The sequence below is a fragment of the Epinephelus lanceolatus genome, chromosome 3 (assembly GCF_041903045.1).
Source record: "Epinephelus lanceolatus isolate andai-2023 chromosome 3, ASM4190304v1, whole genome shotgun sequence".
Lineage (NCBI taxonomy): Eukaryota > Metazoa > Chordata > Actinopteri > Perciformes > Serranidae > Epinephelus > Epinephelus lanceolatus.
The window spans coordinates 28,469,429-28,489,138 of record NC_135736.1 but is presented as its reverse complement, the minus strand read 5'-3'; the positions used below and the strand labels follow the sequence as shown (position 1 = coordinate 28,489,138).

General features: G+C 40.5%; 1 protein-coding gene across 2 annotated transcripts in view; it reads right to left on the bottom strand.

Annotated features, from left to right (window-relative positions):
- The window catches only part of coro2aa (coronin 2Aa), a 58,271-nt gene that overhangs the window by 26,708 nt on the left and 11,853 nt on the right, over positions 1 to 19,710 (bottom strand). The window contains exon 2 of one of the 2 annotated variants that reach the window (XM_078166218.1): positions 4,379 to 4,467. The exons of the other annotated variant lie outside the window; for it this stretch is intronic. The gene's annotated coding sequence lies outside the window, so the exon portion shown is untranslated. The remainder of the gene's footprint in view (positions 1 to 4,378; positions 4,468 to 19,710) is intronic. 2 annotated transcript variants of the gene reach the window in all.

The following is a 19,710-nucleotide window of genomic DNA, read 5'->3' as shown; positions in this document are numbered from 1 at the left end:
CCAAACCTGATCCAAAAACCCACTACTTATAAACCCAAGCATGCAGCAGCCCCGCCTTCTCAGTCTGTCGATGTAATGTTTTGTAAACGCTCCAAGTGAAATTAAAGACGAGGAAAGTACAGGTGTGAACACACGTCATGCCAGTGTGTTAACAATATGTATGTACACCTACTCATTGTTCTTATCCCAGCGTGTGAGACACACTTCCCCCAGTCCAGACTGTCTGCTATCACACACAGATGACAGCTCTCAACCTCTGTCTTGTAATAGGATAACAGCCACACTGGTAATCCAATAGCTGCTTCATTTGCTATAGAGCACACGTGTGAATGAGTATGAAAGGATAAGACAGACTATGGCCGAGTGTCCGTCTGTGAGTGGCTTTACCTGGGGGATCTTCGAGCTTTGTGTATGCATTCAGCATATACATGAGCTATAAATGACTTCTGAGAAACTATGAATCCACATTTTCTACAAGAGGGTGTGTTTGTACAGATATCCACACAGTCACGCACAAACCCACGCAAAAATAAAAATCTCTTAAATCTTAGTTTCATCCAACGTGTCGACATACGCCGCTTAAGTGTCATGATCTGACACCATGCTGTTATTTTTTAAAGTACTGTTGCAAGCGATGGCATCCACGATTACACATTTAGATGTCCAGATTAGCTCACAATAGCCCTTTATTCTAGGAGGCAGTTTTACAGGTCAACAGACAGCAGTGAATCAATGATTAACGTATATAGGAGTCCGGTGGGCAGGGTGTGGAAAATATGAATGAAGCCAATCGACTCATGGATGGAAAAACAACTCTGCAGTGGGATTTACGTTATGTATTTTAAAAATATTGACAATAAATGTGTTGTGTTGGAAGGCTAGTGAGTTCCTAATCAGGCTGGCACTGACTCTCTCTGTCCCTCGGCAGCATCTGTGAATCTGTGGTCAATATGATAGCGGAGCGATCCAAATTGGTCTTTTTCTTCCAGCCTATTTCAAAGACAAGATAAAACTGAAAATGCCAAGTTTGATAATGTAAATATGCTGGCAGTTAAGTTGCATTGTGGGTAATGTAGGCACCAGGTTTTGGTAAAGAAGTCTGTTACAACTGGACATGACGCTATGATTAAAGGATCATTACGATCTTGTTTTCTGGAGTTTTGACCATCATATCTATATGTTATCGTACCATCATATCCATTAAAATGACTGTGAAGATCTGGGAACAAAGTAACTTTACTTTAAAGTCAGAAGCAGCAAAAAAACACAAGCCAATTTATTTGGTGGTAAAACATTTCAGTGAAAAAGTTTTCAACTTTCCCCCCTAGTGTTTTCCATTTGTTGGCGCCACTGTCACAAAGACAACCAGATTGATATACATTTTCCTCAGAGCCTAACTACTAAAAACTTTGGTTGTGCCACCATCTGCCATCTTCCACTACTGAGGACAGTAACTGCAAAAAACTTATACTGACACTCTTTGGTGACTGGGGACAGCTACCGATAGCTACCAGGGAAAACACAAACGCTGTCCTCTTCCCGTTTTGGTTGTGCATTGGTTGACGTGTTTCCTTTGTGCCTGAAATTAAGCCTTAACTTTCCTGGGAGGTCAGGACCCAGTGGCAGACAGGACTGCACTGTGAAAGCGAAGCTTATAGGGAACAACTGAAACACTGATGGTGTCACGATTTTATAGCCATTACTATAGCCCGACTGATATCCCTGTTGGCCAATAAAGTCAGTGAATATTGGCCTGTCACAGCTATCTTCATCTGCATCAGTATCGGCATACATGTTATCTGATAAGCACCAATATGAAAACTACTCTATAGATATAGATACAGATATAAATAGACTGTACCTGCATCAGTCAGGCTCTAGTCATGATGTCATGCAATCAACATTTCCTTCATAATGATAGGTTAAAACCAAAAAACGTGTTAATTTCCACTTCAAGTGAGTGCTCCTGTAATGTTGGTACTAATCCCTCACTGCACAGAAAAACTGTGTATGCATGACTACAGCAAGTACCCAAAGCTGGACCAGAGAGTGAGTCGGTAAACTCTGATCCTCATAATCCTAATTTTACTCTTCAAACACATTCGGCTAACCTGCAGGTTTGTTTAAAACCTGTATAATCATCTGACTGCAAAGTGTCATGTGCAAAGTAAGGCTTTTTAAGACACTGCATTCCCAGATCTCAGCAATCTACTTGGTGCATGTACCATTGTTTTTAGAGGTAGAGATAACTGCCAAACCTATGAGAATGAGACCAAAGTGTTTGTTTAGGACTGATGGTGTTTGCATCCATCTACTGATGCTTTATAAGGGCAGGTATCACATTAAATCAGTGGGAGTTTTCCATCATTGCCCACTTGATGAGAGTTCACTATTTCTGTGTCCTTTAACAATTAAAGAACATCCACGTGTCATTCAAGAGTCTTTCTTTATATTGACACAGGTACTGACACACACACACATCAGTAAGGCTGTGCCTGTGTGTTGTGCCAATCCAATGCAAAACAAACACCAAGTACAAACACCAAGCCATATTTTTTTAATACCTAACTGATTCAAATATACTGGGATGTTTCTCACAACTAACATTTTCCCTGGCGTTTGAATGAAAGTTTAAACTTTGACTCCTCAACTAGTCTAAAAGAAAGAAAAGGCTCAGAAAACGGTCAAACGTGAGCACAATTTCATCTATAAGTTTAAACATTGTCTGAAGGAACATAGCATATATGTTAAGAGCCATTTGAAATTGTTAATCATATTTAATAACCAAATCGTATTTTAGATGCCGCTGAAAAGTGTGGCACTTTGCACTGTGCAGTATGAACATTGCAATTAACCCTGCAAAACAACAACTCATGAAATAAAAGTTAACAAATAAGAATTACTTAAGTTTTGGGGAAATTCTTTTAAGAATATCAGTCTTTAGGAAAAACGCCTGGTTGAATGCAATAAAATAATGATGGTTTTAGCAATAACTTTATTTTTGTCCGACTAGTGAGGTTAGCAACGTTTCACTGACTAGACGACTAAAAGTGAACATCCCTAATATAAATTTGTTTAACCCTTTTTTAAAAGGTCTAATCTAACAACTGAAACTCCCGTGCACCAAGTGTGTAGGAAAACTACTGTGGCCAACATGAAACCATGAATGGCCCTATCTAGAGCCAGTGTTGGTTTGTCCATTCCGGGCTACTGTAGAAACAACATGGCAGACACACTCTGTATGTAGATATAAATGGCTCAATCTAAGGTAGCAAAAACACAACAAGTCTTATTTCAAGTTGATTTTTGATCTCATGAAAACATACTTATTACACATTCAACATTCCAGTTCTGCCAATATATCCCACTAAATTTTACACACTGGACCTTTAAGTTAACAACCTGCTCAATGCATCAGTGTTAAATATAAAACTTTGCAAAAGTTAGAAACATTTTCCTGTTTAAATGAGGAACTATCTGATGAAACAGGAAGCAAAACCAGCCTAAAAATCTAATTAAATGGCAACTTTGTGATACTGGGTGCTACAGAGACACAGTCTGGTGAGAACCCAAAAAGGCTTGAGGTTGGAGCTCCCTGAGCTTCACTTCCACAGCTGTGACGAGCAGCTCTGCATGCTCATAGGTTCATAAACCTTGACGTGAGAAACAGGATACCAGGCTTAATGAAAAGACCTCAAACAGACTGCGATTCAAACCACAAGGCACATATTTCAGCGAATGGTAGTGTTTTGAAGGGTGGACGCCGCCATAAATAGCCATCTGTGGTGGTGGAGATGACTTGACTGGGACGGTGGATGATGATGTCATTTTCACTGTTGTGGAACGGCTTCAGTTTCATATTGACATTTTTTTCTTTTCTCTCTTTTGGTTGTCAGCAAAAAATAGAAACTACTTCCACGCTTATGGAAGCGAATGAGTGGCTACTTGTCCAAGTTTGAGCAATAGGATAATTAAACTAGAAAGGAGCGCAAGTCAGAGGCTGCTGTCAAATAAATCTGCACTGTGCAGGGAAACTTTATAAAAATAGTTTTTCAAATATGCACAGATTCGAGGAGGCGAGGAACGGTTGAAGACGGATTTTTGTTTCATCTTGTTCAAGCCTGTATTCATGCACACTCACTTTGAATCCCCAGGGGAAAAAGTGAGCTCACAGACACACACACAGACACACACACAGTCATACATTTGTGTGGACAGAGGTCTAAAGAGTAACAGCTCAATAACAGAATTTCATTGAAGGATCTGAGGAAGTAGGGCATGAAAGAAATCAAGAGACAACACGGAAGAGATGGAAAAAGAGTGCAATTAAACAAGTGGGAGTGTGTGAAAGTCAAACTGGGAGCTGAGCAGCACTCACCCTGTCGAGAGAGTCAACACTGGCACTAGAAGAAGCAGCGGGTCCGTCAGTGAGCCAGAAAAAGTTCTTAATCTGAGTGGCAAAAAACCCTGACCAAAAAAAAAAATCACTCCGCTTGCTTTATCTCAAGCACATGGAGCAACACTGCTTCTACAAACACACACATGCACAACACACATACACACACACACACACACACACACACTCACACACACATACAGAGCCTGTCCAAGTCGTACTACGCTCCTGTCCGAGCAGAGTCCTGACCAAGCTTCTTCTTTGATGTGCACACAGACAGTCAGAGGAGACGCCGGGTGTGTGTGTGCAGCATGAAGCCGAGTGCGTGTGTGAACAAGCAGGAGGGGAGAGCGCAGGAGTGTGTACACTCCCCGAGAGGGAGGTGACTACAAGGAGAGAGAGAGAGAGAGAGAGAGAGAGAGAGAGAGAGAGAGAGAGAGAGAGAGAGAGCAGCAGGTAATCACACTCCCTCTCTCTGAGCGCCGCTCCCACTTGTCACTCCTCCACAGTGTTTGCTCAATCAGGATTTCTCACTCGATCTTTAAAGAGAAGGAGAGGTCGAGAGGAGGGAGAGACAGAGGCAAAGACGGTTGTCCTCACCTTTGTTGCTCAATGATAAAATGACTCATCAGACGTGTCCTTTTTACTAAATTCATAGCTAATAAACACACAGATAACTCATAAATGTCTATTCCTAGATAGTCTTAGGGAAGTACGATGACGACAGAAGTGTTAAGTTTACTGGTGTGGCACCTTTCAAACACAGAGTCAATTTAAAGTTCTTTCAAGGCAAGTAACTGCATTTAAAGGAATACTTAACCCCAAAATGATCAATTGAATGTCAATTACTCATCCCGTGTCAACATCATGCCAAGCCAACAGAAGGGAATAGAGGAATAAGATGATGTTGGCCAATCAAAAGCCTGAAAAAGTTTCCACCAAACACTTTCCGTACGGTACCTTTGGAACCAAAAGTAACCCTTCAGACATGGTACCTAGACCCTAGGGTTTCCACCACAAACAGTACTCTTAAATGTGGGCGGGGTTGTTGTCACTCACTGCTCTGTCCAGCACTCACTGTATTTCCTCATTACCGGTGACACAGATGGTAGTCAACATTTTCAGAACAAAATAAATCAGGCTGCAGTGGGAGTGTCTCTCGATTATATTTAAAAACAGCAGGTTTGTGCATTTAGTCCTTCTCAGGCAAGCTCTTGGGTTTACTGTTGCCAGAGCCCACAGGAGCAATGCTCTGCAACACTTTTTTGTCTCCGAGTGAGGATTAGATTATATGCAGTTCACATAACCCGGTCGAAATTTATATATATTTTTTAAAAGCTTGAAGATCCACTCATTACTAAAAGTGTATGTCGTATAAAAACTAAAGTAATGGTCAAAGTTGTCATGTTGAATATTTAAGGTGTGCTGATGGATTCATGTCTACAGCTCATGAATTGAGTAACACAACAAGTTAATGTTCCACCTTAAAAGTCGCCAGCAGTTGGCCCGGTGAATTAAGCTATATTTTTCTCCGACTCCAGCTGCTGTGAGAGGCAGCAAAACTTCCTTTCATTTTATAGTTACAGTTTACTATTAAAACTCTCCACAGTATGAACAGTGGTTACATGAGCCTCAAAACCAGCCACAGCTCAGCCCTGAGCAGAGTGACCGTCTGCTATTTACCAATCAACAGACTGCAGTGTTCACAGCTCCACCTTTTAGTACCAGATCTGTGTGCTAGGTACCCCAACAGAGGGGGACCAAAAATGGAGACGATACGAAATGGTTCCATTGGTACCATCCACAACTTTTCACAGTGGAAACTGAAAAAATGTGTACCGAACTGAACTGAACTGAACTGTACCATACCGCTCGGTGGAAACAGGGCTTATAGCACATTCTGACACCTCTGTTCCTCAATATACTGGAAGAGTAACTGTACATTCACATCCATCACTGCATGTTGCCTCATTTGTGATGCCTAACAAAGTAGATAACGGCACACACTCTGACTTAATAAGCCAAAAACTCCCTACATCAGCACTGGAAATGGAGTTTCTGAAAATCTTAACCCTCGATGTACTTTTACAAAAGGTCATCTTAAGTGCTACATTGTACTGGACTTGCTTTAGTTTCTTGAAGACCTCTCCTCCAAGAGGTGAAACATCTTCAAGAAACTCAAGCAAGTCCAGCTGCCTACGATATAGCACTTTAAATTACCATGACCTGGATGACTGAGAATCTTCACCAACAAGTTTACAAAAGGTCAGTTTTTAGTGACTTAAACATAATTTGCATGTGGGCAAAATGCCAAAAGTTACACTTTTAAACAAACCCGTGTACGTGTGAAATAGGCCTCATTTATCGAATGCTCAGTACTGCTACTTGCTAAAACTTAAGTATTTAAAACACTTCTTCTAAAACAGTCCTACGCATAAACAAGTAACGCGCCTGGGCACGTGCATGTTTGAACTCTGCTCATGCCTTCCATTCAGTCGCCCTGGGGTGCTACTTATCAGTGTGTGAGACTGATATGCCCAAGTATTTTAAATAGTAAGGTTTTGGTGAAAATTAATGTGTCTGAGAAGTACTGAGCATACGATTGGATAAATGACACTTGGAATATACTGCACAATTTGTGTGAGAGTTTGTAATCAAATGTTTTGATTTAGTGTCACTGATATTAAATGTGGCCCCCTTTACTCCAATTCATTCTCTGTTTTTAGATTCTTTGTTTGCCATGGAGACATGTGAGAAATGTGAGTTTTCTTCACCATTTTGACGTTACACCGGACAAGTACCTCATATACAAATGATCATTTTGGGGGTAAAGTATTCCTTTAAACAGCTTTTTAAAATAATGAAGGGGAATGAGTTTGAGTGCAAGTACTGCTCAGTAGATACTGTTGCAAGTTACCCCAAATTTATGAAGGGAAATAAAAGTGCAGGAGAGGAGTTCATTAATCCCAAATAGAAAATAGGACATCCACATGGCCTGCAGTGGCTTAAAGGGCTATTACTGTGATTTAGTATTGTACTTCTACTAAGCTGAGAAACTTGCAAGTAGGGCTGCAACTAGTGATTATTTTCTTGATTACTTATTCAGCCTATGAAACATCAAAAAGCACTTCCTTCGAACTGTTTGATTTGTTTGAACATGAACCGAAACCCAAAGATATGTCATTTACTTGAATGACAAAGAAGAGCAGTAAATCCTCAAATCTGAAAAGATGGAGCCAGCAAGCATTTAGCGTTGGTCGAGCATTTTTGCCTGAAAAATGACAATAAATATCCATTTAACTGCAGATTCTTCTCTTTTTTCGATTGATTAAGTACACCTGACTTGACTTATCGGACTACACATAGAGGCTGAGATATTCCAGTCATCTTGATTATTATAACGCTCTACACACTGGTCTACCTAAAACTATTGCAAAATTACAGGTCATTCATAAGGCTGCTGCCAGGGTTTTAACAAAAACCAAAAGAGAGACAATATGATTCCTGTTTTACGTAACCCACACTGGCTCCTTGTATCTTTTAGAATTGATTTTAAAGTCCTTCTAGTAGTTTTTAAGGCCTCGCCCCTCTTACATCATAGACTCCCTATCACCTTATATCCCTCCGTGACCCATGAGATCCTCCACAGCTGCTCTTTAAACTGTTCCTAATGTCACTACAAAAACTTTTGGGGATGCATCTTCTAGCTGCTATGATCCAAAAATATTCAACACTGTCTTAAAATATTAGACTTTCTGGCTCAATGGACAGTTTTAAATAACAACTCAAAAACATATCTTTTTTAATATAGCCTATGACTAGCAGATGTGTGTTTTAATATTCTATGATTTTCTTTAATTTCACATTGAATGAGTGTTGTTTAATTGTATGGTTTTATCTCTTTGCTGTGTTTGTATCTGTTGCCGAATTGCAATTGGTAGAAAATACACTACTGTCACCTGCACACTATCTCCCTTGTAATAAAGGCAAAATGCAGTTTTTTAATCTAGATCTGAACGAGACTTAAGTTGGGACACTTTTTCTGCATTCTATTACCTTTTAAAAAAATCCTGACTCACTGTGCGTCTTTTCACTCATTCATAAGTGGCACTGTGTAAGAGTGAAGGCCACACATTCTCACACCAAACTTATATTTCCACTTAATATTATTATCTCAGGCTGTCCCTCTAAAACCATCTGTCCTCTGTGAAGTTCAATCTGAAGCTCCTCAGACTCAAGAACCTTCAAGTAAAAAAAAAAAAGATATGATGTGCACTCAAAATTCAATTGACTAAATTGTTTGGCAGAATTCCCAGCTGCTACAAAACCCATGCAGCCGTTCACATGGCTTCAGCTTGACAGCGGTGGTAATCACTCCAGGTCAAACTGAAGCATTACATAATGGCACATTAGCACTGGAGGCTAGGAGAACTAACAGGTCGATAGCAGGGCTGGCTGAAATAAGCTGGCCTTCACACGGTCAAACGGGGGTGTAGCCGCGAGGCAGATCAATCTTTGTTATTGCACAAACGTGCATGCCTGCATGCCAGTTTCAAAGTAATCAGATCATGATGAGTTTTTTTTACCTGCAGTGGTTAGATGGTAGTGAGTTGCAGATATTTAAGGTTAAATTTTAACCCATATTGTTCTGTGTAGATATTTCCTGCGGGTTTAATGACTTTTTTTTTTTTACCTTTCTCAGTTTCACCCTTAACCTGCAGCCTGTACGTTTTATGTTAGATTTTTTTTTTTTTTCTGTGCTCTTTGAAAAGTTGTACCTGCATTATTGTGCTACTATATTATCATGAGATTAGTGGCATAAAATGGTCTTAAAATGACGATAGCATCGTTTATCGCAATCAGTTCTGGGGCATTATATTGTACACCAAAAGTGGTTATTGTGACAGGCCTGAATGTTCTTACCACACACACACACACACGCCCACAGGAACACACACCCACACACGTATACACTGCTGATACAGCCAGCCACAAACATGTCTCTCCCCAAATACACAACAGAGTCCAACGGTCACACACACTGTCTCTGGGATAAGACACAAACTGGTACAAATGTGGTTGGCTCATCAAAGGAACAAGGTTTAACTCGGTGGAGAGAGCGCTGAACACACACCTAACCTGAAGATCAATAGACATATATAATGTAACCTCATTTATCTATAGAATTAAAATATATATTTATATATATCTTAAACCAGCTGTTCTGAAGAATATATCAAGATAATTATACAGATACTGACACTTCCTGGAAATCCTTAGAGACCTGTGGTTGGTATAATCAGGGTAAACATGACACACACACATCACTGTGCCAAAGGTGTGTCCAAGATATCTGGCAGACAGACAGTGTTAGTGATCAGCCAGTGTCACCATGTATCTGCTCCTCTTATCAAAACAGACAGACGGCTCTGATTTATGAACCTTTTACTGGCAGCCCAGGCTCCACTTGTTGTCTCACACTGTAATTCCTCCTATTCAGCTCTTGGCTCTGGATCAAACCTTGGCGTTTCTAGTGCGTGTGTGCATGTGTGTGTGCGTGTGGCAATTATCAATAAGGACAGGGTATGAGTCCTAAAAGCTTGTGACTCTTTCCAAAGAGCTGGAACCACAAAGGCTCACTCTCTAATGACAGATCACACAGTCGCAGACTAATAGCTGGCTGCTGTGAGAAAATAGGCCAGAGTCTTTGACACCACAGAGACACAATGACCTTCCCTTCCTCACTTTGTCATTCCTGATTAGCTGTCTGTCTCTGTTTTGACTGTAAAACACCTGGTTTCAGTGCCAAGTGCAATCCTGTGTTTCAGTTTGGGGTTTGGGCTTTTGGGCTTTTCTGCACTTGAGCTGAGTGTATTTCATTGTGGGCTTTAAATGCTCAAGTGTTTGCACCAACTGAGCAAATAGTCCCATTCAGGCATATACTTAGCTGAACAGGTGCGGTCAATAACTGGATAAGTCATCTGGAGCTATTGACGTCCAGTGTACACAGAAACCTCCATTAAAGACAGATTAATTTACAAGTGTCACTCAGAGAGTAAATAAATGACTAAATGACTGCTCAGGGCAACACCACCCTCAAAATAATAAACATTATGCATCACTTTATATGGCACCAGCATGCGAGTACCGAGCACATGAGAAAAACAAAGTCAAGGTTTTTTCAGTGGATTTTTTATTTGCATGTTGCTGTGGTTTTAATGCTTTTCTGTGCAAATGAGGAGCCACACCTGCACAAACACACAGGGACGACACTTATTCTACAAGTCCTCACACAGAAAAACATTTTAAAATGTTCTCATTTATACTGTGGGTGGCACAGTGGTGCAGTGGTTAGCATTGTCAGCTCACGGCAAGAGGGATCCTGGTTTGAACCTGTGGTGGGGGAGCCCTTCTGTGTGGAGTTTGCATGTTCTCCCTGTGTCAGTGTTAGTTTTCGGGTTAATTCCTGACTCTAAATTGTCCATAGGTGTGAATGTGAGCATGAATGGTTGTGTCAGCCCTGAGATAGTCTGGCGACCTGTCCAGGGTGTACCCCACCTCTCACCCAGTGTAAATTCACACAGTAAATTGTGATGTCCATTTCTTGCTCCAACAATACAATTTTTTGAAGTTTTTGGATCGTGTAATGAATCAGCTTGAATTTTTTAGGTGATAAATTTACTGGATCAGCTGGAAAGTAGACGCTCCATCACCCCATTTGACCTCCTAACATGTTCTCAGTTCTCACACGTTCTCACAAATTTCAAGAAAATCTGCAAATCCCAACACATATACTGCAAAATAAAAAAAAGCACATAAAACCTTCTCACTGCTGCAACAAGACTTAAATGTGCAGTACGTGTGAGTCCAGACAACTGTGAGGACAAGCTTACTTAAAACATCCGCAGTAACAAAATGAAGACATGAATGATCAAGTTTCAGATCATAATCTGCTGATGTGTCTCAACATGTAAAGGTGTGACTAAAGCAAACTTATTAAGCCACTGGCTAACATCTCTGCCACAGGGTTTCAACACATCTTCCACCTCAAAATTCCAAACTTTTCCACACCAGATTTTTCAGACCATATCTGACCTCTGAGTACAGCCAACCGTCAGAAAACGTGCATTTATCCATTGTGGCTGATCAGTCCACACTCCTCTGCAGACAACTTTTCACTGTCAAACATCTCCACTCTAAGAGGAAGTAAACTAACCGGTGCTACCTCTACTTGTATTATTGTCCCATAACATATTTAATTCATATTATATTATTGTTTTCCACATATATTTTAGTCTCTTTTATAAATAAGAACTGAAAATAAGTTGGAAAAAAGGTAAATTATAATTTTAATTTTCTTTGCAACTGTGCAGTCTTCCTTATTCACTGTGTCCATGGAAACAATGATGAACGCAGTCATAAATGTTTCTTCACCCAGACATCCAATTTAATGATATTCCTGCATTTCTTTCCAACTAATTGAGCATAGCTTTAGTTCAGGCAGGACACCATGTCAAGCTCAGCTCACATCCCAGCTACATCAGCTGATCTCAAACAGCCCAATCAACTGATGGAGCAGCTGATTGATGGAAGGGAGTCAGCTGATAGATCACATGATTCCTTTCTATGCAACCAATTGGTGAGTCTCATTCAGGGCGCCCTATTTAAACTGCTTTTGCCTGCTTACTGTTGCTGCTTCCTCTGCAAGCCGCCTCCACCCCAGCTCCTCCTTTTCATGTTGTGTTTGACTTATCAATGTCATTTCTGTTTGTCATTGATGCTGCTCTGTTCTGTTCCCAGGGGTCTTTGCTCTCCCTGCCTTAGGCTTTCCATGTAGGTGCGTGGAAAAGCATTCCTGTGTAGGTCTAGGAAAGGCAGAGGGGCCCGAGGACAAAGCCATGCCACCGATTATAATACTGCAAATGGAAATAAAGTTTTCTTTGACCAGTGTTCCTGACTGAAATTCTGTTGCAGATGGCTGGATAGCTTGTTTGCAATCATGTGACTATTATGATGCATGAAATTCAGATGGAGGACAGGAAGTGATAAATCCATACACTGTGTGAGGTGGAGATAGAGGAAGGTGACTTCATAACTTATGTTGGATGTGATCCATACAAAACAAAGAAGAGTAATTCTTCCCACAACCTGACCGATCTGCCCAGTGCTGGCACAACTGTCGTTACAACCTTATCCTCCAGACCTCCTGATGTTATTAACTTTATACTGCAAGCTGATGAAAGTGTACAAGAGTACAGTGGATGATAACTACTTTGTGTGCAGTTGGGTCCATGACTGAAAGGATTGCTGTCTTGTTTTGTTTTTTTGCAGGGTGAGTAAATGTGCTTGAGTACAACTGTCTTTTATATCTAAATTCTGTACATGGATGCACCACTGTCAGGCTAACGTTACTAACTAACATTAGCTAACTTGAGCTACTGTTTTCTACCTAAAACCTCACCTGTTCCCATAGGTTTGGGGAAACGCTGTTAAAAATCTGGGTCAGTTGTCAGCAGCTGTCACATCACATTATAATTGCATCCGACTCCAGGCACGTCAACACAACGCTTTAAATCTTTCACTTCCCCCTTTTACATCCAACTAAAGTGGCCTTTGTTTTATCCCAATATGATCAATTGAAACAGCACAAATCATAGACATTTGTGCAGTGTTGGTAGTCTCTGCCACCAGCTGCCTGCACTCGATCTGCACAGCACACCCATCTATGACGTCATATGGAAAGAAACAATGTGCATTTTGGCACTTAAAGGCACTTGGGTCAGAGCTGTGAGGCTGTGACGTACCGGTGTAGAGCAGCTCTGCATTGGAGTGTGCATTAAGTCAGACGCTATAACATCTCTCTCTGGCCCATACTCTCTCACAGTGTGTTAAACAATTTGACTTTGCTCGCTGCCTGCTCCAAACAACATGAAAAACACTCTGCTTTGATCTATTTATTTTTAGACATTCTAAATTTCATATTTTAGAAAACAGAGTAGGGGCAACAGTCTGAAGACACGTATTTTTCCATACTTTTCCTGACCTGGAAATTACAAATCAAATTCCATACTGCCTAGGAACCCTGCTGCAGGTCTGAGTTTGTTTCTAGCTACTGTTTCAGAAAGAAAAATCCAAAGCCTCCCCTGGTGGAGTCACGTCAGTTCAGTCAGGTGATGATTGAGTTGTGAAAAAGGCGATTGCAATCTAAAAACAGGAAGTGATGTGGGCAGCAAAGTATTTGATAAGATGATCTGGAGTCATTTCTAAACTATGTTGCAGATGTCTGTGGTTCCAAATAAAATGCCACATTTCATCATATGGACGACTAAAGTACACCATGTGACCGTGATCTCACCTCCTGTTAGCTTAAATGTTACATGACTCACATGTTAGCATGCCTGTGCAGCACACCGTGTTCCTTCATATCTGATTCACTCCAATATCTGCATCAACACAGCTGTTCCCATTCAGTGATATCACAGCCTCACTCACCTGCTTACATCAACGTTGGCAGCGAAACACAGGTTGTACAGCCAATAATTCCTGAACTTACATCAAAAGAAACGCTTGGGAAAAAAATGCATTTCACTCACTTTTAAACGATCAAGACTCACATGAAAGTTAAAATCTTGTTACTGAATATTTTGTGTGGACTTTGATGATAGTAGACAATAAAGAATATAAGTTTTCAGATGAACACACACAAAAGTCTGGCATCCAGAAGTACTACTACAACATCAGCTGGGTTTGACGAGCTAGAAACTAAATCAGTTCCTTTATTGGCTTAAGAGGGTCCAGCCTCAAGACAAGCTGGATGGAGGTTAGTGTGCACAACACATAATGATCTGTGACAGAGAGACACAAACAGTTAAACCTCAGGCACCGAGCAGTTTGTCAAGTACTACCCTCCTTTGTTGTTGTTGGTGAAGCGGACCTTCTTCATTTTGTTGGTTTGTCTGCTGAATGACACAAGAACTGGAATCAAAATTACACTTTTTGTTCAGACAGCGTGTTCACAGGAAACATAGGTTTCGTCACCAAAACAGCTTTAGGTTTAGGCAAGAAAACAACTTGGTTGGTGTAAAATAAAGATCATGGTTTGGGTTGAAATAAGTCTGTTTGTTACATAACTTAACTTACATAAGAGTTAACAAGTATGTTAAAGTAAATTTGATGTATGTCACAAAAAAATCAAAGCTAAAAGTTTCACACGGTGCATGAGCAGCAGTCTCCTGACCCCAGGAACAGCGCCGATCTTTAAGTCCCGCCCCCGGACGCAGACTGACCAATCATAACATAGCATCAGACCAGCTCAGACCAGGGTCCGACAACTACTCAGCTGTGCTCCATTGACTCTAATGCAGTCGCTTCAGATTTCATTCATTTTCAGGCTGGTTTTGTGGATTTGGAGCTAAATGTTGTGCCTGGGGCACATCGTGTATTAATGATACTTGTTACCTGAAGAGGTTGGAAAAAGATATATGCTTCTTCCCTGTTTCAAAACCAAAATCAGACCCTGAAAAGTGTAGGGTTAGCTAGCTAGCTTCTGAAGATATAGCCTACTGAATGTATACACATGCTGCTTTTGCTTGGCAGCGGCACGGAGGGGAAGCCAAACACCGTTCATCTGCACACACTGCGATGCCACACTGCTGGTTCAATATCAGCAAAGTTTCCCTTTATATTCATTGTCTTGTGTGGCGATCAGCAGTGATGTGGTGGTTCACTTTTACACTGTGATCTGTAGCCTATAGTTCGGCTTTAGCTTCTAACTATCTTTGTCTTTTTAACCTGTTGTTGCTGCTGAGTCAGTTTGACATCCTGGATATATCCTTCAAACACAGACTGTAGACCCCTCTGTCTGCTTCTCTCTGGAATCACTGTTTCATTTTTCCAAAATATTTCTTCAGGGAGTGCAGTTAGTTACAGTGTGGGCTCCATGCTTACTCCAACAGCTTGTGGACCATTACAAAGGGGCGGGGCTTAGCGAAAGTTCAATTACTTCACATCCTTTACAACAATAAGAACCATGGACCAGTTCGAAGAAAGGCTAGCGGAGTAAACTAGAATATTATCACTTGTATGATCCTGCTTCTACAGATTATATATATATATAAAAAAAAAAACATAAGTCACAAAAACTTTTTAAAAGTTAGCAAAAAGCAGCGAGAGTGCAGGAGGGAGAAGATACTGGCCTTTTATACATTACTGTCCTGGCTTCTCAAAATAACAAATAAATCAAAGACCTCCTGGGAAGGAATTTGAAAACCACAGGTCCAAATCAAAAAGAGTTCTGACCCCAACACACGTGTCAAATTACATGCTACACGCAATCCAAAAATATGATAATGTTTCTTCAGGGAGTGCAGTTAGTTACAGTGTGGGCTCCATGCTTACTCCAACTAAGTACAATCACTCAAGTACTTCATTTAAGTACAATTTTCAGGTACATGTACTTGAGGTATTTCCAATTTATGCTACTTTATACTACAACCCAGTATCAGTCGTAAAAGTGAGACTATATCCTTATACGTCTTCATCTGTAAATATATACTGTGTGCGCTAATGTATTTATTGACATGTTTCCATTGGTCTTCATTTGACAGAACAGGGAAAAAATGAAGCTGTCCTATTAAGAAATTACAGGCTACTTAAAAATTAAAAGGAAATTCTCCCCCACATCCTACGAGGTAATTATAATTATGGATCATGTCACATCGTAGCACAGGGAAAGCCTGTGTCTCAGGTCGTAGCCTCCTGAGGGTCCCTGTTATCTAGTATTAATTACAGCCAAGCTAAGCTGCTGAGCAGACAGCCAGTGGCCTCTGCAGCAGAAGCTCCTGACACAATTAAAAATATTCCGCATCAAAGAGAAGAAGGAAGAGGGAGGAAAATATGCAATGGCAAAAAATGAGGTTTGATGTTCTAAAATTAGCTCAGAAGCTCTGCCTTAGGATTTGATATGCTAAAGAGATGCATTTTATTGCAGACTTTACTATTTGGGATAAATATTAAATGACAAATACGCTGACGGGTGATCAATTATTCAGCAAAGGCGATGACTTGCTCCTCAGCACAGACCAAACAAGTCACACTTAAATTAATACAGTGAGCGTCACCAGCCAAGGCCACCCATCCATCCAGCCTAACCATAGTAACTGTAGTCAAGGTGAGTTTCACTTTCTGTGACTCAGGGGGATTAGCCTGCCTTTATATAGGCACAGCCTCTTCCTATAAACAATACACAGACAGCGTACCGCTGCAGTGCACGCCCCGCTATCAGGCTGAGGGAGGCCACCGCTAATCAGATCAACCACATTAGCTAACTGCATTAGCGTGTTGTGATACTCGACACACAGAATGTGCAGAATGCTGGCGTGTTGTGTCTGTGACATCTAAAACTGAGGAGTAGACCGTTTATAAGAACACTGTGAGGAGCGTACAATCACAGCATACAGAACATAATATCCTCACCTCATGTTATTTTACATTTTGGTTTTGTGTTTTCTTTATTTAAGATTTGTGTCACCTGTCTTGTTGGTATCTGGGTCATGTGACTGCCTCCCGTTAGTTCCTGTTACTATATAGGTGAGGCCACACCCTTGCTGTCTGTTTTTAGAAATATGTTGGCTTTTGTAATGGAGTGCCTGGATTGCCTTCCTGTGTTTACTGTACAAAACATAAATGTTGGTACCAAATTTCATGGTAATTCATCTAATAGAAGTCAAGACACTGACTTCACTATAAACTAATGTCTATAAACAGGTATCAAGCGGTGTCATGATCCATCTATCTGGATCGATATATCGATTCAGTGATCAACGATCCAGTATCATCTATGCAAAGTGAAAACATTGATCCATACTGTCATCTTTAGGATATGCTTTTATTTTGAAAGTCTGTCACCCTCAAACAGCAGCAGGCAGATGGCAAACAGCCAAGAGAAGGACGATGAGGACAATGTCATTTACTCGGGAATAAATCAGCAGAATGGAAATATTTTGGATTTCAGAGAAAAGAGGGGTCGACAGACGGAGGACATGTCGTACGTATACAATACCGTTACGAGATAAAACATGTATAAAACTGTATCAACGATGTTGGGGCGAAAGAACGTGCACGCAGGCTGAAATCCAAACTCGCTGTTCTGTCGGGAGCAAAGTATGAATTATACACGGTATTTGTTATGTTATAATTGGAGAGATGTCCGCTAGCTGCTAGGCTAGTTTATGCAATATAAACATACGTGAGCTAATAATGGTGACTGGCAAAAAACAACTGACATGTTTATGAACCTTAACAGTTGTTATTGAGCTGAATTTTAAACCTTTGTTAAATGATCTTGTTTTTAATCTGTGCCTTATTGCTGTTTGGAGAAGTTTGCCTTCAGGTCTTTAAGCCAAATAGTCCTGAAATTTTAGGCGTGAGATGATGGTTTGGGTTAAAATGAAAACATCTCTTCCAGAAAGGTCTCTCTGACAGAAAGCCCTAAAGGCATATTTATTCCATTTGCTGTTTTATTTGTGTTTGTGGAGTCAGTTTAAAATGAACCATACTACTGTTTTTATTATGTATGTGTTGTTTTTATCTTTTATGGCCAAAAGCAAAAAAGAAAGGGGTGGCAGCTTCCTCTGTAATCAATTCTGTTAAATGGGCAGATGATATTGTCTTATACGGATCATAGATCCCTGGATCACATCGCATCGTAAGCGTATTGTGGCAGACTTTATAGTATCGGCAAATATCGTATCGTTGTCTAAAGAATTAATATAATACTGTATCATGATGAAACTGGTGATTTACACCCCTACAAGTATCTGCATATGTATGCAGAATCTGTAGGCAACGAGATGAGGTTTTGATATTGGAAGCATTCTGGTTCGTTTACAGTCTTAATAGTTTTGAACAATCACATGTGAGTAGCAGGTAAACAGTCTGTGTGGAGAGCAAAAGAGGCAGAACAACAAAATGAAATCTCAGCACCCATAATTTAGCTTTTTATTAGCTTTTTTTAATGTATCTGCTGTCATGTGCCGATATCTGCTTATAGCGATTAGTCAAAACGAGAGGCACATGGAAGCTTGCGAGATCGGATCAGTCCGAAATATTGGCCGTGGCTCACAAAGGTTTATCGTTGTCAGACTGACAGCCGAAGGGTTCAGAGACTGACTAAAAACCACAATGTCAACATGCTGAAGGAATCACGCAAAAGTTGGTGGATTACCAAAAACACAAGGGTTCACCCTCTGAGGACCATGACTGTTTGCACAAAGTTTCTTCATATCCATCCAATAGTTGCTGAGATATTTCTGTCTGCATCAGTGATGGACTAAAGTTACAAACCCTGTTAACAATACTGAAGCATTCACTCTATCGCTCCTGTTGAGTCCAACAAACAAATGTACACAGTCGTCTTGTCAGGGAGCAAACATACATTTGCTCCGACAGCATTTTTCATGAGATACAACCATTAAGGCTACTTTAGGGCTCAGGGATCAATACGGTGAACACACCACACACACACACACACCACACACAGGGCCTAAGTGTAAGAGGCCATCTTCTCTTCATGAATAATGAATCAGACTCTGCTGACCCATCTGCTTCTCGATTAAGACCCTCAGAGTCCAGAAAACAACAGGAGCATGCACACTGAAACAGGACTGCTTAAATAAATACATCCTGTAGCCGCTGATGGACAGTTTGTTACAAACTGCAAACTACAAACTAGTTTATCCTATTAAGGCCTATAAATGTTGTTAAAAATAATATGGAGGTGGAAAAAAAATCACTTTCTTTAGTGTTAACAGGTTATAAATACATGTTAGTTAACTTTGCTTTGTTTTAAAGGTTGGGAACCACCTCCCGCTCTATTTTTGATTTTCATGACCCATTTTTATTATAAAGATGTTTTTATGATAAATGTATTTACTCCTGTTATGCTCCATGCACTAATGCTGTTAGGCTTAAACTGTTGAGCCTGAACATATGAACTTGAGAGGGTGACCGGGGATCAATGGAGGACACGGACATGGAGACCTGGATGAACCCAAGACCATATATTTCCTATGCACACATGCACACATGTAACCATGTCATGCATTGCAGCAGTTCATATAAATAGATGTAAAGGAAATACTGTGAGCACAACAAAGCATTTAGCCCCGGGGACATCTTCACATATGTCCCTTGGAATAATCTGATGTAGTCTTGTTTTTTTTTCCAAGTCCATTGTCTTAGGTATGTGACAGAACAACACAAAAGAATCAATATAGATTCGTCAGATTAGAAAGTCATCTATGAACTAATTCTAA